Here is a 16,615-nt window from a genome sequence, read left to right as displayed (position 1 = left end):
TTATTCCTCAAAGATCTTACCCGTGCTTGTTATTGCAAACAAAGCTTTGGAAAAACACGTGCTGTTGGTGCCATCAAGGTTCAGGGTGGTGCTGCCTTTGTGCTTGGCAGGCATCTGCGAAGCTGCAGGGATCTCTGGCTACAGAGAACCAGGGGAGGCTGATTTGAGCACTTGAGAAGTGTAGGGTTGCTTCTTGTCATTGTCCCTGGAAGAGGGAGGTTGACTTTTGGAGTCAGCACATGTATGCCACGAAGACAGTGATCTATAGGAAGCAGGAGGTGGGACCTCTCCTCCCTGGGCAGGCAGATGAAAGGCTGGGTTGCCAGCCTGTGGTGTAAGCAGTGACCTCCAGAAGCTGCCAGCTCCACAGGATGGTGGCATCTGGCCTTTCAGGGCCTCCCCAATCTGGCCTTGCCTGGTCTCCCACTGATTTCCTGCATCGTTTTGACATTCCAGCCAAGCTCACAATGTTGGCTGGGGCACACGCCTCCCCATCGCTGCGGTCCTTTGCTTGGGCTGGCGCAGCATGGGGCGTTTGGGAGGCTTGTCAAGTTTGAACAGTGCTCAGCTCCTGTTGCTCACTCACCCTAAAGATAGCCATGTGGGAAGAGCACATTCTCTAATGCCATCAGCAAAGAAGTGTGACTACTGGTAACCCTGGGTGACCTCTACAAGTGCATGGTTGCTTTGAAGTATGTGTTCCCAGCAGCCTGGAGAGATAATTTGTCTGTGACTAATCAGTGGAGGAAGTCCCTGTTGTCAAAGGCCAAATAAGGGGTCCTGCCCAAGTGGGGGGAAGGTCAATGTGAGGAAGGGCCTGCTGAGATCAATCTGTGGTGGACTTGGGTTCAAACCATCATTCTATCATTGATTACATAGCTGTTTATTGGTCATGATTAGTGTCAGACCATGCTCTAAGCACTGCATCAGTAAATCAAGTAAATACCAGTCCTAATGAGGTAAACATGGGACTACAAGGAAGCTCTTATGTCTCCTCAGAGATAGAGGAAGGGCTGGGTGCGTGAGGTTAGGGTTTGCCATTTTAACTAGGTTGGTCAGTAGGGATTTGTGGAGATGATTAAAAAGGGAACAGCTGAAGGTGAAAGGATGAGTCACTTGGCTAACCTGGGAAAAACGGAGGCCAAAGTAAGTGCAAAGGGCCTGAGTCTATTTCCATGGCTGAGAAACTACAAGGGCATCGTGTGTCTAGAGTTAGAATAGACTCCTAGAAAAGTAGTGAAAGATGATATCTGAGAGGATCAGAGGGTCATTTGTTCGTTTGTTCTCATGGGATTTAAAAGAGATGCATGAGCCAGCTTGTGAGTTGCTTGGTGTCTCATACATTGCTGCTTGTCTGTAGGTGCATACAGTAAGAAAGGAGACTACAAAGAGAGGCTTGCTGAAATCCAGGCAAGAAGTGATGATAGTCTGTTGACAGTGCAAAAAGTCCAGTCTGGGTCTGTGTTGCTTGTGTTCTTTATAATCTTGGGCTGAGTTGCTTCACCTTACTGATTTCAGCAATCTCAGCTCTACCTACAGAATATAACACCAGAACTTCCCAGGAAGTTGCAGGGTAGGAGCCACATGTTTCCCAGCTGCAGAGTGACACTGCTTCACCTCCACCGGGTTTTGGTGCATGGCCCCTTGCCTGCCATTGAGTCACCCTGAAGGGTCTGAACCTACAGAGGGTCAGGGCTAAACATCTAGTCACTGTCTGCTCTATGGTTCCTCCAGCCCTGGGGGTTCAGAAGGTTGTCAGACGTGTTCTAAGTCAACCTTCCTGTTATTGAATTGGAATCTGGGGTCCGACATTGGTGAGTTTTCCCATTTCCAACATAATTCATCCAGCCATGTGTTATGTCTTATGCCCCTGTGGATTTAAGGAGACACCGGCAGATTTGTGGTTCAGAGAGAGGAAAATTGGATTAAGGAGCCATAAATAAAAAGTGCTCCATCAGTCTACAGAAATCCCCATAATTGGGGATCTTCAAGTTCAAAGTATTGCAGCAAAGATGGTGGTAAAAAGTAGAAGAGAAAGGAGAGTCGTCATGCTCAGTGATGTGAGTAGCGGGATGCCTGTCTGTATCTTAGGGTCCATTCTCATGGTTTCCTAGATATGTGGAGTGAGGCGATTAACTGCATTGGATTCACCTGTGACATGGAGGCCTTCTTTACTCTGCCAGTCTTTCCACAACCAGGTCAACTTTATTGTTTAGGTTTTACTGATGGCAGAGCCATTGGTCTTAGTGCTGGGTTTCGTCTTTGTGATTTTGCTGCCTGATGTCTCCCAGTTGGCCTGTGCTTCCTCTTACCCTGCCCTGAGCTACTGTTGGGGCAGAAGGGAGAGTCATTTAGCATGGTCTGGATCTAGCCTGGACTGGTGTTTCCTTTGAGGTCACTGGTCTTTTCCACTGTGCAGAAGGACAAAGTGAATTGCCAGGGGACAGTTGTTGGTGCCTGCTGTCTTGTCTGGGGTCAAAGTGTTGCTCTGTCATACTGTTGTCCCTAGATCCAACCCCAGGTGCCACTGGTGGCAAGTTTGTAATGTGGAGGTGATTACCCCATTTCGGGCACTTGTTCCATTAACTGCCTCTTGAACCACTTATTATGCTAAACTGGGCCCTGTTTCCCTAACTCCCAAAGCTTAGTGAACATGGGTGAAAGGCACAGGGCCTGTAGATGGGACCTTTTCAAGGTTGCAGCCACAGTTCATTCTGCATAGTCCAGGAGAATGAGCTAATTCCATAGAATTGTTTAAGCTAGGAGTTGATATTTTGATGGTGCTTAAAACATTATGATTTTATTGTGATCACTTACAATTGAAATTATTTTCATAAAATAAGACTTATGCTTTTTAACTGGGCACCTCTCTGCCACTTGTTCATTCATTCATTCATTCATTCATTCAGATACTGGACTCAGGGCCTGGGTTCTGTCCCTGAGCTTTTTCACTCAAGGCTGACACCCTACCACTTGAACCAAAGCTCCACTTCTGGCTTTTTAGTGATTAATTGGAGATAAAAAGACTCAAAGAAGCCAACCTGTCTGTACTGACTTTGAGCCTCAGTACTCAGCCTCCTGAGTAGGTAAAATTACAGGAGTATACCACTGACTCCAGGCCTCTTCTACCTTTATAAAGGATTAATTTATTACCCATGTTTTCGAAGGTTCACTGTAATTTGCATTCTCTTTTGGCTTCCGTTTCTCAGATGGTGAGATTTAGAGCAGCCTTTCTAACAGATGCTCATCTCTCCTTTGGATTCTCCACCTGCTCATTCAAAGAGATGCAGGTGACTTCACCTGGAGGCTTAGCGCAAGCACCTCTGGGGCACTGGGCCTCAGCAGGCTTTGAGCACTTTGCTCATTAAGCTGGACAGTAAGCCTTGCAGCAGAGCATGTGCACAGCATTCCTTTTCTGTCCCCAGGGGGCTCGTAACCATGCTTCTGAAAACCTGGAACATAGGAAGGCATCTGGAACGATCGAGTCTCCATATGGGAGCCTGTCAGGGAATGTCATGCGTTTTGGCCTGGCAGCCTCTGTGGCATCTTTATTGAAAGTTAAAAAAAAATAAAAATAAAAAGGTAGGAAGCTACTTAGAAAGTAGAAGGGGACTGTTTAGAAGGATCACATTTATTCTTTGCAATCAGAAGGTTAAAAACTACATAACCTTATAAATACAAGTATATTAAACACATAAAATACATTAAAATTAAAAGGCCGGTAGCATCCCTCTCTCTTCTCTCCTTTTGCTTCTGTGTTGCTGGTTAAAGAATGGTGCCTGGCACAGTAGAGCTGAGGGACAGGAATGCAATTTCCTCAGTGTCCCCTTATGGCAGGGAAGTTTCCTAGAGGGGAAAAAATCATTTGTGTGGGGCGGTCCTCTGTCACAGAAATGATGGAGGGTGGCTGTAATGTGGGGAGGACACAATTAAGGTCTTATACCATGGGGTCAGGGCATGACTTGTACCATGGTGTAGAACAGGTCTGGTTCTTCAGAAAGACATATTTCTCATGTGGGCCTCACTGCCCTTGTCCAGAAACTGGTGCGATAATAGTCCTGCAAGATTGCTGGGGGAAGCTGATAAAAAAGTGTATCATGGTTTACTCTGTTGTTTGCTCTGTAGGAGCTGTAGATAGTTAGAGATTTTGGTCAAGACCTCTCTTCATCTGATCTGACTTGGGGGGGTCAACTATTTTGGAAAATTGTGACAATCACATGAAGTCCTAAAGGCTGTGTGGTTCAGCTAAATCCTGTCTTCTTGGCCATTGCAGAAATAAAGCATGTTATCATGGGTGGACGCAATTTGGAGTGCTTGATTAACCTAGCAATTAATAAAAATGGAGAGGTGACAATTGGTGTTACCAAGCTATGGTAGAAAGCCATGCTCTTGGCCTCTCTCCATGCAGACAGATTGGCAGTGAAGCCACCTGTGGGGAAGAACATCAGAATTCAGAATGGGGAAGCTGGTTTGGAAAAAGGACTCAGAACAGAAATCAGAGGATCAGGATGGATGGATTAATGGATTGGTTATTTTATTCATTCAGCCAACAGATATTCTTTGAGTAATTCCAGTGTGCTCGATAGTGCTTGGTAGTTTACCATACCCCTACAGATAATGCATGGCTCTCCTATGAAGGGGCTCACCCATTGTAGTAATACACACAGAAGCAATAAATCCTAACCAACCACAATTAAATTCTAACTAATTGTTGTTGGTGCAGGGTAGATGGTGTTTAAAGAGGTAGCAGTGTTGTTCAGTTGACCTCAGTGGTGACTTAAGCCAGACTATGAAGGATGAGTTGGTATATGAAGTGGAGGGTCATAAGCAAGAGGCATGAAGGGAAGGGTGTTTTTGTACTTGTTAAATGGGAAAGCTAGACATAGTATTGGCTTTGAATTTTGTCCCCCACATTGTTGGATAATTGTGGGCAAATCCCGGAGCAGCAACATTAGTTCATGTGAGGTACTCATGCATCTGGGCACATGGGCACCTGGAAACATCCGGGCTCCTCCATGTACCCTGTAGATTACTCTTCTCAGTTTTACCCCTGCAGACATTTGCCCATACATTTTTATGACCTGTGTCCCTTTGAGATATCAAACAATCTCACCCTGTGACGCATAAACATCCAATGGTGATCCTATGACAAGTAATTACATGTTCTTTATCTTTTTTTCTGGGATAGTAATGTGGGGCCATTGTTTTAATAAAGGAACAGATTCAGAGCTATATATCAGTAATGCACAGTATAGGAAAAGTCTCTCACCTCAGTGTCTGGTTAGATCTGGGGTCAGGGTCTGGTTTTATTCTTTGTTTTCCATGTAACCTTAAGCAAGCTACACCATCTCTCTCACTTTCTTTTTTATGTCTGCAAAATGAAGTCAGTGTACTTATGTATTGAGATGTGACATTTTCTGCTGGCATGACAGGTTCAGTGAAGGATGGAATGGCCATTGTGTACTTTGTTAAACTTAGGATTTTGGTGGACAATGAATACTGGTGGAAGATGCAACTCACCAGGGCTTCATAGAAATGATAGAAAAAAAGAGCTAAAATATGTTATTCACTAAAGTCAGGCACAGTTCTCAGCATCTAACTTAGATAGTTTTATTTAATTTTCTGACTCCTAGGAAGAAGTCATTTTTCTCTCCCATTTCAAAGTTGGGGAAATTGAGGAACAGAAACTTGCCCGAAGTTACACAGCAACATTTTGAACACAGAATAAAAAAATCTGTCTCTAGAACCTATTATGTTCGTTGCCTTAAAAAATCTTGGAGAAGGCTTTGGACTTTCATGCGACATAACCTGGGAGTAGGAAGGTCTCAGGAATTATCTGGACTGGTCAATCCTTACAGCATTGTTCAAAGTAAATTTTGTGGTAGTTGCACTACTCTTACATATGGCTGGGCCTCTGTAAGTGATAGAGTCGTCCCGTCCCCCCCCCCCCCCCCCCCCACCTTCAGACTCACAAAATAAGATTTTTTTTAAAAAGAGGTTTTCTTGGGTTTGTTCATATTTTGGTCTGTTTCTGGCCCAGAGTAGACTCTTGCTATGTGTTTGTGGAAGTCATAGGATATGATCTCAGAGTTGGGGAGCCTGCAGGTTCTATGTTGGCTGGTGGACTTTCAGACACTACCCTGGGAGAAGGGCGCCTGTAGAGAGATGGAGCTGTGTGTTCAGAACCAAAGTTCTTGCTCCAAGCTAAGGACAGTCACAAAGATTAGCTGATGGGAGTGTTAAGATTTTTTATTTTTATTTTTATCACTGTGGCAAATACCTGAGAGAGACAGTTGAGAGGAGTGTCCAGTCCAGGGCCAGCTGGCTCTTTGCATTCAGGCCCATGACAAGACAGAGATGTCATAATGGAAGAGCTTGCCGGGGAAAGCTGCTAACCTCATGGCAGCTGAGAAGCAAAGAGAGTAAAGACAGAACACAGGACAAGTTGAACCCTTCAAAGGCATGACCCTAGAGACTCGATTCCTTCAGCTAGCCCCCACCTTCTACACTTCTACTTCCTCCCCACTGTTCTGTTCAGATTTTGAGCCCATCAGTGAATTAGACCCTTGATTAGATCAGTGCCTGCATGGTCTAATAATTTCTGGAAACTCTGCTATAGACACACCCAGAGCTGTGCTTTAATAATCACCTATGTGTTTTTCAGTACAATCAAATGGACAGTCAACATTAGCCATTACAATGTCCCAGGACAAAGATTTTCCTTCATTTTTCTAATAAAATTGTAATGAAATAAAGTATATCATACAAGCAGCAAAGTGCTGAACGTATAAGTGTGCAACTTGTGATTTCTCAAAGACAACATGCCTGGATAACCAGCTCCAGATGAAGAGACACTACCAGGACCCCAACTATCCCCCTCCGCCCCTCCAACACTGTTCTTCCATAGACTGCTGATTCCATAGGTTACCTTTTCATGCCCACACTGTGGAGTATATTCTCTGCTTGAGGTTGTGGAAACCGGTGTGGAAATGTGGTTGTCTCAGTCCTGTACACTTGTTCATCACCAGGGTAGGGCTTCTAACCTGGCTCCTATGTCCATGACACAGATGAAAAACTGAGGCCCACAGGTTATGCATTGTGCTAGGGGGTCTCAGGGCAGTGAGCAGCCAGTGATTCAGACCCAAAGCTGTAGGGTCTTAGGCCTACTGTGTTCCTTACCAGCTCATGGATTTTCTTCTATCCTAGGGCCAGGTTGAGGAGGAGCTGGATGTGGTGGATGAGCAACAGAGAGGGACCAGCCATTGCATCTCAGAGCCCAGATCAGGGCGTACTGACTTCCCAGACTGAAGTCCACACCTCACCTGCCAGAGTGACCCACAGGCAGAGTCTGCCCCTGGGTGGTGCTGCAGGAGGCTTCAGATCTTGTAGGCAGAAAGGTTCCATATTACCCTGTACTTCTCACCTCCGCCTGGTAACAGGTGTTCACGTGCCACTCCACAGGAGGAGGAGAAAAGTCAGAGCTGGTGACTGAGGTGAGAGAGGAGGGGATGAAGCCCTGGAGGAGGTCGAGGGGGGAGGTGAAATTGATGACTTATATTTGGTTTTTCATGCCTTGTGAAGGGCAAGGGAGGACAAGAGGTAGGAGGCAGATGCCAGGCCTGTTGAGAGGAGGAGAAGGAGAAGAGGGGAAGGGGGTGAGATGTGAGATGTCTGCAGCAAGCAGTGGGAGATTAACAGGAACCTGAGAAGGGATCAGATAATCTTACTGCAGCCCAACAACATAACCACTAGGATATGGATTCTTGCAAGAGAGTGTGAGGTGAAGGGGAGAGGAGTAGATGAATGAAGGTGGGAAGAAGGGGGAGAATACAGTCAAGAGTGGGTTGAAGGGTGAGAATGTTGAAGGGGGTGTGATACGGATCAAGAGGTATTGCATTCATAAACGGCTTTATGAAATGGCACCTCCTTTGTACAACTACTTAAAGATAATAGGAAAGTTTACAAATCTCAGTGTTTGAATTGATTACAGGCCCAGTGATAAGGCATACCCGGGTCATAGACTGAGCAGTGGCAGCATCCTCCCTCCTCTTCCAGTGGCCTTGATTGTACCACTTTGCTTCCACACTGGAGGCAACCAGACAGAAGACAGAGCCTGCTGAGCTGAGCTTGCTGCTCTCTGGTTCTGTGGGTCAGGACCCCTAGAGCAGGCCTGCCTTTTGTTGCCCTCCTATATCCCCGCTTTCCTGGCAAGTACCCAGGAGGGATGCCCGCTGCCAGTGCTCTCAGCCCAGCTTCACCTAGCACAATTCAGAACACGCGTCACAAATAAACTCCAGTGTGTGTCTCATTAGTCCAGGAACAGCTCGGGTTCATTGAGGCATGCCTCTCCTGAATGCTGCTCATGCCTGCCAGTGGCAGTGGGGCGTTGTGTGGGGGGGGGGGGGGGCGCGGCGTAAAAAAAGAACTATGCCTCTGATCCAAGGGCTTTTGTAGGGAGGGCAGGAATAATGACACCAAACTGAAAGTCAGACATCAGGAGTGAGAGGTTGTGTGCTCTTAACAGGGTGGATTCTCCCCGCTTAGAATCATGGCATAGCAGCTAGGACAAGCATCATCTGAGACACTTTCCTCCAGGGCTCCCCTGCGGTCCAGCAGCCGCAGTAGAGGTGAGTGGACATGCTTTCTCTGAAAAGATCCTAGATTTAATAGAAAAGGCTTTATTTATTTTCCAGCTAGGTCAGTCCCAGGGCTCTCTGCCCTCAATCACTATAGTTTGACTTTTGCTTTCGCTTGCCATTATAAGGCTTAACTCCCAGCAGGAGCCAGGCCTCACTGTACCTCCTGCTTAATGTCTGGTCCTTTAAAAATTCCAGGGAAATTTTGTTTTCTAAGTGTGAGATGTCAGGCTCAAGGGCCAGAGGCAAACCCAGCTTGCAATGGTGGTGATGATAATGATGAAGAAAATATGGGGAAGAAAGCTGCTGTTTGTTTTTCCCAGGTGTTGTGTTAAACAAGTTGATGAAGATTGGATTAGTAATAGCACTGGGTAGTGTCGATTATATTTCTGCCCTGTGCCAGACAGTGTTCTGAGCAAGCTGGTTCACTTAGTCTGAAAATGATTCTACATAGCATAGATGTTCATGTGTCTATTTGCCACTCTGCCAGTTACTCTAATTGATGGAAGGAAGGTCAAGTCCAAGGCCGAGTTCTCTGCTATGCCACACAGCTCCGTGAGGAGTGAACCCTTCCCCTCCCCCATGCCACATGTGTGGGTGAGTTGATGGTCCTTCTTTCTCAAATCTTGGGAAACCCTCCAACCCTGTATCTCCAAGCCCCACAGCCCTTTAATCTGTACTATTTTCTTTTCCACTTGTAGACTCAGAAATAGACTGGATTTCTGGATTCTGGGAAACTTTAGGCTGAATTAACACTAATAACTATTGGTAGTTATCATTTAACTTTAGTTCTTCCAATTGAAGATTTTTTTAATCTATAACTTTTTCCCCTGAAGGTGATCCATTTCCTGCATTACAAAATAGTAATCATAAAAATTTCATGTTGTTGAGTCTTATCTATATTACTTGTATGGCTCACAAAGTGAGACAGTATAATATTTCAGGAAAATGTTGCAGAGAGAAAGTGAGCTGAGGAGGAAAGGAAAAGATGCATGTTTGTAAGCCATGTCTGTGTTGGAGGTAGTACTTAGATTAGCATTAAATAAGAAAGGTGAAATCAGGTACAAAGTTCTGTGTCACCTGCTCTGCAGGTAGATCTCTTCCCTCTATCTCTCAGTAGTACCAGTGTTCTGACTTCAGTGGTAGGTCTCAATTAAGGACCTATGGCAGTTTGGCCATTTTTGTGCTCTTCTAGAATAAGTACATCTGGGAAGGTCAGGGTTTTCTGTACCCTCCCCTGATACAAGGTTAGCACATCTCAGATGCTCTTTCAGTGTTCACAGAAATGACCTCGATCAGCAAAGTCCTATAAGAGAGAAGCTCTGTTTCTTCTGCCTGCTTGGAGATTACCCCATATACCTTTCCTGATAGATACTGTCCATAGAGATCTGGGATGCTCTTAAAATGTACCTAACTGGACTTTAATCTGGAGTAATAGGATGTATAGAAGCAACTGTCCATTTAGTTGATTGGTTATATCATCAAGTTCAGGTTTTAAGGTGCTCCTCAGGAAGAACATTCTATTAGCAAATGGAATACTGAGTTGAAAAAGAGGCCAATGATATGGGCTTTGAAACCAGACCATCTGAGTTCACGTTTACATCTGACACTCTCTTCTGGCTATAGGCAGAGTGGGTAAGAGTGCACATTCTATGTCTGACTTTGAATTCCTGTTGTACCCCATACAGACTGTGTGACCTGGACTGTGTTCTTAACCTCCCAGTGGCTCAGTTTCCTCCCCTTTAAAAAGGGGGCCTGTACAAAATACTCAATACTTGATGCTGGTATTATTAATAAATCTTAAGCTTCCACATGTGTAAAGTTGTGCCAGAGCCTGGATCACATAGAGCATCTGTTTCCATAACAAAATACCACAAAAGGAGGGGACTTAGCATAGCAGAGATTTATAGTCTCACAATTCTAGAAGCACCAGTGCTGAGCTCCCTCTGAAGCCCACAGGGTGTCCTCTGCCTCTTTCTGGTGTCTGGTGTTTGGCCATTGTCTTTGGTGCTCTTTGGCTATTAGAAGCATCTCTGGAGTCCCTTGTCATCTTGAGATCTTTTCTCCAAGCGTCTTTCTGCTTTTGGCTGTCTTCTTTTTTGAACAATTTTTTTGGTCAAGGTGATGTACAGAGGGGTTACAGTTACATAAGTAAGGTAGTGATTAAATTTCTTTTCTTAACCTGTTACCCCCTCCCTTATTTTTCTCCTTCTTTCCCTTCTCCCTCAATGCTCCTCCCAAGTTGTACAGATCATTTCTAACATATTGTCTTGTGAGTATCTCTGTTGCCCAGGTTCCCTTTTTGTCCTTTGTGCTACCATTTTGTTGTTCCCCTTCCCTTCCCTAGTTCAGATAAATGTATACACAATGCCCACGTACCAGAATCACAGAATCACAGAATCACAATAAGGTGTAAACCATAGGGGGAAAACACAAAAGAAAAAAGAAGCCATATAGTACATTGAGAACAACAACAAAGAAAAACCTCTTGTGTCCATATCTTGGAGTTCATTTCACTTAGCATCATCTTATATGGTCATGTGTACATAGCTATTGAGCTATTCTGCTCATCTGCTAAGGTTATCCTAGATCAAGTAAGCCAGACCCAAAGAAACATAGGTCCCAAGGTCTCCCTTATTTGTTGTCTTCTTATAAGGACTTCAATTATATTGTTGAAGACCCACCCTTTCTGCGTATGACCTCATCTGAATTGCCTTCCCAGTGATTCTGTTTCCAAATAAGATCACATTCTGAGGTTCTGGTGGGGGGCAGGTATATCTAGTTGGGGACACTCATTTGAACCTATAGGAAGAAATGAGAGAATGCATTGGAGCACTTAAATTTAAAACCTAGGATGAAGTAAAGCTAGACAGGGCTAGCCATGCTTCGTTTGACCACATCTTCACTGTAACCCCCCATGGCTGGAAGGTCTTGGGGGTATTGTGCTCCTGTGTGAACATTTTTGAAGCCAACCTGTTACCTTTGAACAATGTGACCTATCTTACAGGATGAATGAATTATTTAGTGTTGCTGCTTGGCATGACATGGCCTCATCCTTGGAATAGGGAGAAAGGAGCACCCCTTCCTTCAGGAAGAAGCACGGGTTCCTGTGTGCTGATGGCATGGATGTGCAGGAGCATTTACTTTCCTGCCTGGTACTTTCTGGCTTAGTGAGGTCAAATGGTCATTTGTACAGGGAGGACCCTAGAGGGTCAAGAAGGACTCAGAGGGTGAATTGGGGAGGTGGGAGGGAAGGGATGGTAGGGGAAAAACAAAGAAAGAGGTAACAATGCTCCATAGGAAATGTACTCATTACCTTACTCATGTAACTGTAATCCCTCTGTATGCTATTTTTACAATTAAAAAAAAAACATAAAAAAAGAGTACTCAGAGGTACCTACAGACTTGAGCAGGTTTGGATTTTCCACAGTCAAAATGGAAAGTATTTCCCCCTCCTCCCCTCACCACACACTTGGAAGCAGAACAGATTTGCTACAGAGAAGTCTAGATATCTATCGAAACAGTCCTAATTTTAGCTTTATCATACTCAATGTCAACTGGGAAAGTGCCATTTTGGGTCAGGACCCAGGCTAAAGGGTTAGAGCAGTTTGGAGCAGCTGAAAGAAAATTAAGGAGTTGAAGCCACAATTTTCAGGGGGTCCAAAGGGTCTGTTCTAGAGGAAATGGATCTGAAGAGATGGGGCAGAGTGATGAGCACTGATAAGAAAGATGATATCTAGATAAAGAAGCCTCTGTCCCCATCTCTTTTACCATCCCCAGCTAAACTCTGTTCACATCACAACTTTCTTTTCTACATCTCTACCTTTGGCATCCTTATCCCTCCCCTGAGTTCCTAACACCTTTCATAGGTGACATCTTCGTGGTGACATGATTTCTGGCTGACCAAACTTGGGATTAAGCAGTTACTGCAAAGTCGTATTCAACAAGTGTGTGTGAGTGGAAGTGTACAGAAACTCTTTTTATGGTGGGAAGAGTTCACTTGCATGAGAAGACAGAAATAGCTAGCTATCGTCTAATGTCTCCATTCATTATTCCACTGATTAAATAATTCGAAGGCAGGAAAGTGTTTTAAAGCACAAAGAACAGGTTTGACTGTTCCAGCTTGCAGATTCTGGGATGACAGATGAAGAAATGCCCATGTAGCGAATAATCCTTTATCTCACTTATAGAGCGAGGAGTGAGTCTAACCCAACAGATAGTTAAACCCAAAGATGTCTCTCCCAACGATCTCTTCTCCCAATTCCACTTTTATAAATTCATATTGACTTGGGGGCTCTCTTAAGGGAGTTGTGGGAAATTAAAATGGGCACATTGTAAGAGGTAGATAAGAAATTTAGAAGCAGGAAGATAATCAGTTGGGTAACACTACATAAAATCCTGTCAAAAGACAAGATTACTACAGAAGGTCAGACACTCATAATTCTGTGTCTTTACTTAGACATAGTATAAACAACCACACAAGCAGCATTTTCCATTGGTATCATTCCCACTCCAAGCATACTATCAAGTTTCCTGCAGCTAGTCACAGTACTCACAGGACTCTAGGGACAGCAAAAGGAATAGCAAAACACACTCCTGCAAGGGGGGGTCCTGTCCTCCCAGCCTGGCCCTGTCCTCAGAGGAGTTCATGCAGAGTATTAGATATAGGATGAACCTCAGACAATATCTACAGCATCTAATCTTGTCTGTCTTGATGTTCAGGACTAATGTTTTTTCATCAATCCTTGGTTGTTTATTTCATTTGTTTGTGAAGCCTGGGTAAATAGCATATGAACCTGTAGGATTCCTGTGTAGTCTCCTAGACTGCAGGGTGATGTTCTCACACTCTGGCCATGTGAGACCTGTAATAAGTTGAATGTCCTGTCCTAACATTGGGAAGTAGGGCTTATTAGCATGGGAGAAAATGCTGGTATGAATTCATGTGCTTTATGTTCTTTTTAGCAGGGCAAAGGGCAACATAGTTATATGCATAAAACTGAAGAGTGGGCAGCACAAGTTGGGCTGGGTCCCTGTGAATAATAAATAGGCAAAGGTAGATCAGTTCAGATGCACTAATTAATGGTGATATGACTGGAACAACATCTCCTCTTGTCTATCTATGTGGCGGGTGTAGAATGTAAGCGGTCCCCTGCCTGGATCTTGAGCACTGCTGTGGTTTGCCTATGGTTTGAATGTGCCTCTTAATGGTTTATGTGTTATAAACTAGACCCTCAATGGAACTTGTAAGAGGTGGAGTCTAGAGAAAAAGGTGTATTGGTTGTTAAGAAAATGTCCTCAGAAAGGACTGATGCTGGTCTCTTGTGGAGTAAGTTCTCTTGAGTGGATTGTTACCAAAAACAAGGTATTGGCCCCTGAATCTCTGGTTGCTCATCTTGCCACGTGTTCTCGATTTCTCTTGTGTTTGCCATGGTGCCAGCCACCCTGTTATGATGTAGTCAGAAGCCCTCATGGAGCTAATGAATGCTGGTGCCATGCTCTTGAACCTACAAGACTTAAACTCAGGTATTTTGTTATAACCACCCAAAACAGACTAGTATAGATAGTTTATTCTTCGCATTCAATCATATTAACACTATTTTTTGTTATCAAACAAAGGGGAGACTGAGACTGGAAGACCTGAAATAACGTGAGGAGGTGAGAAGTAGATCTGTTGATTCAACATGGCCATGTTAAAACTTAGTTGTGTCAGGGAGCTAGAGAACCACTGAAAAGAGCTTTTAGATTTTGGAAATAGAAACACACACAGAATGTGGGGTTGCATGCCTCTTCTTGGCAAAGCTCCAGAAAGGAGCTATTCAAGGCCAGGACAGCCTGGAGGCTGGGAGGGAATTTTCTGGGCAGCAGGACGCATCCCTCTTTGGTAGCTCTGTGTGTCCAGGGCCTGTGAAAGAGCCTGCTCCTTCGTATAAGTGAGAAGATACAGCTGACAGAATGAGTCAGTGCTGGGCTCAGAATAGAAGGCAAGAGGGCATGTGTGCAAAGGCCACCTTAATCCTGGTGATTTGGATTTTAAGATTCTTGCTCACATTGATTAAGCTTTTCTATATAACACTATTTTCACACTGCTTTATGGTCACTTGTTAGTGTTGCCTGGCAACTGATCCTTAAATTAGTCACATCCATTCACCAGAGGGTACTTTGATAAGGCTGCATCCATAGCCTAGTTCACTGACTGTGCATTATTGGGCCTCTTTCCATCTATCCATCCTCATGTCCATCCATTCCCAATCCAGTCACTTATTCATTCACCCATCCATCCAGCCATCCATCCATCCATCCATCCTTCAATAAGAGTCCTTTCATTAGGCTCCTCTTTTGTGGGTAGCTTTATGTTTCACAGTTCTTTTCATGCTTGGTAGAAATAGATATATTAGTATTCCTGTATACACAAGTAATGACAACACCTTTAGTGACTATAAACTCTGCAAGGGCAAAGCTTTTGTTCATTTCTCTACCCAGAAATTAAATACTTGGTAGAAATAGATATATTAGTATTCCTGTATACACAAGTAATGACAACACCTTTAGTGACTATAAACTCTGCAAGGGCAAAGCTTTTGTTCATTTCTCTACCCAGAAGAGTGCCTCATGAATAGTAGGTGCTTTGTGAAGATATACTGAAAAAGAATGAATGGACCAATGTCTGCTATTATTAACTCTGTGGGAAGTGATTTCCATAAAAGTCTCTCTAATTCTCCTGCCCTTCCTACACCTCTATATGTTTGTTCACCTTGAGGGTATCATCTTGTGAGCATCTACTGTTACTACAAGCATTGCCATAAGCACTTCCTCATCATAACTAAATAATGTATCTGCTATCATCTCTTTTTACAGAAGAGAAAATAGGACACAGAGAGACTGAGAAACCTGTCCAAGATCACATAGACCCCACTAATTCAAATAATTTCTTTACTTCTGTACCAGGACTATCCCCTAGTACATTCTGCATGATGGACATGCCTTATATATATACAACAGCTGATTTGAGAGCACCAGCTAGAGGTAGATTTTGGCGAGGGGGCAGGAGAGGGGGACGGACAGTTCTGCGGATTGAACTCAAGGCTTCACCTAGATCATTGTTACCACTTGAACCATGGCTCAGTCCTTTGGCTTTAGTTTGTATTTTAATAGGATCTCATGCTTTTATCTAGGCTGGCCTCAGGCCATGATCCTCCTACCTACATCTCCTGGGTAGCTGGAATTATAGGCATGGCCACACATCCAACTTATTTTTGAAATTTTTATTGCACTTAATTTATTTTTCATTAGTGAACATGTGAGTAAACTACCCAGCTGGCAGCATACCTCTGAACTATGCCATAGCTAAATACAAATAATAATATCTGACATTAGTTTAGAAATTACTATATGCTGACCAATTTTCAAAGTGTGCTGATGTACAGAGAAAGGAGTAGGTTGATCATCATAGCCATAGGTAGATTCAGTGGGTCAAGCCACCTCACCTCCTCTACCACGAAGACTGTATGGAAAGAGGATGGTATGACTAGATTCTCTGCCTGGGAGAACTCTGTCTGACCCCCGGCATTTTACACTAGCTCCTTGTTTTCTTCCTTATTTTCCATGCGTACAGAAGTGGTTAGTTCCATAAAAACTAAGATCCCATTGTTCTAAATGTTTCTCAGCCCCAAACGCAGTGCCACCCACAGCCCATCTCTGTAAAGGGTCATGCCATATGCAGGCTTGCAAACTCACTGTTCCCACCAAATGACCCATTTAGACTGAAAACATTTATTTGCATGAGGTGAGGTATCAATGTCACTTTCAAAAACAAATGCCTTGAATTTTTAGTATTTCTTAATAAGGTATTTTGTTGTGCTGTACCAAAGAAATGACACTAAGTGTGCTTTGTGTAATGGTGAAAATCTTTCAAGGTCAGGGTGGGAATGATAGAAGGTTAGCAGTCTTGCTGGATGGAACCCATGATTATACCTTGTGAG

The 16,615-nt window shown here is 44.0% G+C and overlaps 1 protein-coding gene across 6 annotated transcripts in view; it reads left to right on the top strand.

The window, feature by feature from the left end:
• Large1 (LARGE xylosyl- and glucuronyltransferase 1) overlaps positions 1-16,615 on the top strand; it is a 461,800-nt gene that overhangs the window by 33,004 nt on the left and 412,181 nt on the right. The window contains exons 2-3 of one of the 6 annotated variants that reach the window (XM_070014407.1): positions 7,207-7,493; positions 8,525-8,627. The exons of 4 other annotated variants lie outside the window; for them this stretch is intronic. The gene's annotated coding sequence lies outside the window, so the exon portion shown is untranslated. Of the gene's footprint in view, positions 1-7,206; positions 7,494-8,524; positions 8,628-16,615 lie in introns of those variants that run through there. One more of the 6 variants, XM_070014411.1, reaches the window with a different exon arrangement.

The sequence above is a fragment of the Dipodomys merriami genome, unplaced genomic scaffold (assembly GCF_024711535.1).
Source record: "Dipodomys merriami isolate MVZ:Mamm:240054 unplaced genomic scaffold, mDipMer1.0.p SCAF_97, whole genome shotgun sequence".
Lineage (NCBI taxonomy): Eukaryota > Metazoa > Chordata > Mammalia > Rodentia > Heteromyidae > Dipodomys > Dipodomys merriami.
The sequence above is the reverse complement of the archived record's forward strand: the minus strand, read 5'-3'. Positions and strand labels throughout refer to the sequence as shown.